Consider the following 3555-nt stretch of genomic DNA (forward strand, 5'->3'; position numbering starts at 1 on the left):
TTTATGTGCCACCCGCACAAGAGCCAGTCCAGGGGCACTGGCAACGATCTCGCTCGAAAACCCTACAAGGCCAGTCAGGCGGTACTGGCAACGGTCACGCTCAGGATGGTACATCTTATGTGCCACCCGCACAAGAGCCAGTCCAGGGGCCCTGGCAACGATCTCACTTGCATTGCCGGGTCTTCTCACGCACAGCACATTTCCAAAGGTCTTGGTCAGTAGTCATCGCCTCGGTGAGGCCCAATGTTCGAAGGTCTTACCTCACCACCTCAGCCCAGGTCTTCCTGGGCCTACCTCTTCCACGGGTTCCCTCATATATATATATATATACATACACACACACACAGTCGTACACAGTCATATGCTTACAAATATTGTGTATATATGTAATAAAACAATATATACACAAGTACTCTCTTTTACTTGTTTCAGTCATTTGACTGTGACCATGCTGGAGCACCCCCTTTAGTCAAGTAAATCGACCCCAGGACTTATTCTTTGGATGCCTAGTGCTTATTCTATCCTTCTCTTTTGCCGAACCGCTAAGTTACGGGGACGTAAACTCACCACCATTGGTTGTCAAGTGATGTTGGGGGACAAACACAGGCACACATACACAGACATACATATATATATATATACATATATACGACAGGTTTCTTTCAGTTTCCATCTACCAAATCCACTCACAAGGCTTTGGTCGGCCCGAGGTTATAGTAGAAGACACTTACCCAAGGTGCCACGCAGTGGGAATGAACCCGGAACCATGTGGTTGGTAAGCAAGCTACTTACCACACAGCCACTCCTACATTTCTCATATATATATCTGTACATAAACAGTGTACAAAGAAACTGAAGCACATATACCTGTGTACATAGTTATATACAACATGCTTAAGCATATCCTTGCATGAACTTAAAGAAGACATACAGACATATTTATATATAAAGAGAGAAATACATGTCTATGTATGCGTGCATACATAAGTACCATTCTCATTCAACTTCCACTTCTCCGTGCTTGCATGGGTCAGCCAATTTGTTGAGGCAAATTTTTTACAGCCAGATGCCCTACCTGTTGCTAACCTTCACCTGTTTCTAAGAAGGTAATTTTTCCTTTGGCCAGACATTTTCTTTTCTCAGAAGACTGGAAATGAACAACATTGCTTTGTATGATGATGATGCTTTTTTGTATACATCGCGTGATGTCAAGACAAAGGTACACATACACACACATACATGATGGGCTTCTTTCAGTTTCCATCTTCAAAATCCACTCACAAGGCTTTGGTTGGCATATGTATATATTGAAAAATTTTCTAAAAATTGTCACTTCATCAAAGTCTTCATTCTATGAGAAAATGCAAAATTAATTCCAAACAAAGTGAATAAACTTGAATGCTAAAGGATTAAATAAAAATATGCACAATATCATCTGATGGGTAACTTGAAAAATTATAGTATAAGTTTCCATTAGTGAGAGCATGTAAAGGATATTGAGAGTGTAAGACAGCATATAATATATGATGATTTAGCTGTTCCTGTAATACATGCAGTCTTCCTGTCTCCTACTGTAACAGATGGTATCACAGACATAGAGATTTGCACACACTCATGTGTACATATATGTGCGTGTGTATACATGCACACACACACATCATTGAAAGTTTGAATATTGGTTTGAAAATGAAAAACTATATTTTTTTTAAAATCTGGGTCTTTTCTATTGGTTTTTTTGCTAAATCATTAATAGGATCGTAAACCAACAGCAGCTGTCAGGTGGTGATTGATATACACATACACACACAGTAGACATGCATTTCCTTACAGTTTCTGTTGACTAAAGTCACAAGTTATCGGTTGATTCAGGACATTAGTACAAAGCACTTGTTTCAAGGGACTGCACAATGAGACTGAACCTGAAACTACGTTGGTGTGAAGTGAATTTCCCAACTACATAGCCATTCCTGTGTTTGTTCTCTTAACCACACAGCTATGTCTGTGTCTATGTACTCTATTAACTTAGGAGGCTTCCTTGTTACTTCAACTATGTGGTCATTTAACTTCAAAGAAATACCAGTGAAGTCTTTCAAATTTTAGTTGTTTTGATAAAGAAAGAACTCATCAAATCACTAATTCTTAAAGTGACAAATATCAAACTCCTCAAAAAGAAAATATTAATGAAGTTTTTTTGTGTCCTTTCTCTTAGTGAGAACATAAAATAGTTTGCAACCATATAATCGTTTTTTCTTTGCCCTAGTTTTGGACATTTCAAATATTTAAAAATCATCTAATTTTATTAACTATAGCAATTTGTCTATCCTCCACTTCAATCCTTAGCAACTTCCTTCAGAGAATATTGTATTAGATAATATAGTCTGAGATGCAGTGTCTTTTTAAAAAAAACAGGATAGTCATGACTGGAATGCTTCAATCATAGGTTAGCTTGATCAAGGCTGACCTTGTGTTAAATAACAACAGTTTTAGAAAGTTCTGAATTTCCTGTCTTTCCTTTAACCCTTTAGTATTCAGATTACTCTATCAAATTTATGGCTTATTCATTTACATTATTTTGCATTTATCATGCATTATCTCGTAGCTTTGAAATTTTAGTGTTGTGATTGCTTATTTTTAAAATGGCATTGCAGGTAGGTGTGAGTGGCTAAACAAGCAAGTGGACTATTTAGGTCAGATATAACTGGTTTAAATGCTTAAGGTTTAGTTTTACATAGCTTGACTTTTCTGAACTCAAGCCATTGATTAGATTGATATAATGCATTCTATGTAAACATTGCTTTCTTCCCTATTTCTGTCTAATCATTCCATTACCTTAGAACCCTCAACTCTGCTAAATCATGCATGTATCACGATTTTCCAGTATCTGTGCAAAAAATTGGTTCTGATTTTTGATATGACTGCTGAAAATTTAGAGCTCATATTCATAATTGTTATAGTTTATATTTATCATCATTACTGAAGATTAAAATTGATATGTAAAAGAAAAATAACATTTGTTTTTCAGTAAATGAATATTTCCATAACTGTTTTTGGAGTAAATATTTATATTCTCTATGTAACATAAATATAATAAATCTTATTTACTAAATTTCATCATCTTGTAATTTTGCTCTGCCCTTTCAACATTGTTAGAAGAAAAAAAGTTTTGTAATTAATTTCTTTTGGCTCACAAAGCAGAATTTGTGGTAGCAGTAAAAATATTTTGAACTATTTAGGTTTGTCCTGAAACTTTGCATGGTGATGCAAATAAGTGTACCCTTTCTACACATTTTTGGTTTTTACCAGTATGAGAAAATCATTTTGTTGGAAATGGTACAAAAGATGGGTTATACATGAATGGGTAATATGGGAAGTTTCAAATTGACTCAACTTGGAATGGTTAAAATGCTGAACTTACAACAGAAAATGCTGTATAGAAATGCAGATTTTGCAAATTATTTTTGGATATGTTGGGCTGTTGCCAGCAAGTTCATCAACTTAATGGGTTAAAGGTTAATATTTTTAGTATTTTATAGCTTGTTCATTACGTGGATACCC

The 3555-nt window shown here is 35.5% G+C and overlaps 1 protein-coding gene across 3 annotated transcripts in view; it reads left to right on the forward strand.

Moving 5' to 3' along the window:
• LOC106877833 (ubiquilin-1) overlaps positions 1–3555 on the forward strand; it is a 43114-nt gene that overhangs the window by 11654 nt on the left and 27905 nt on the right. The gene's annotated exons all lie outside the window — the stretch shown is intronic.

Source organism: Octopus bimaculoides, chromosome 3 (assembly GCF_001194135.2).
Source record: "Octopus bimaculoides isolate UCB-OBI-ISO-001 chromosome 3, ASM119413v2, whole genome shotgun sequence".
In the NCBI taxonomy this organism is placed as follows: Eukaryota; Metazoa; Mollusca; class Cephalopoda; order Octopoda; family Octopodidae; genus Octopus; species Octopus bimaculoides.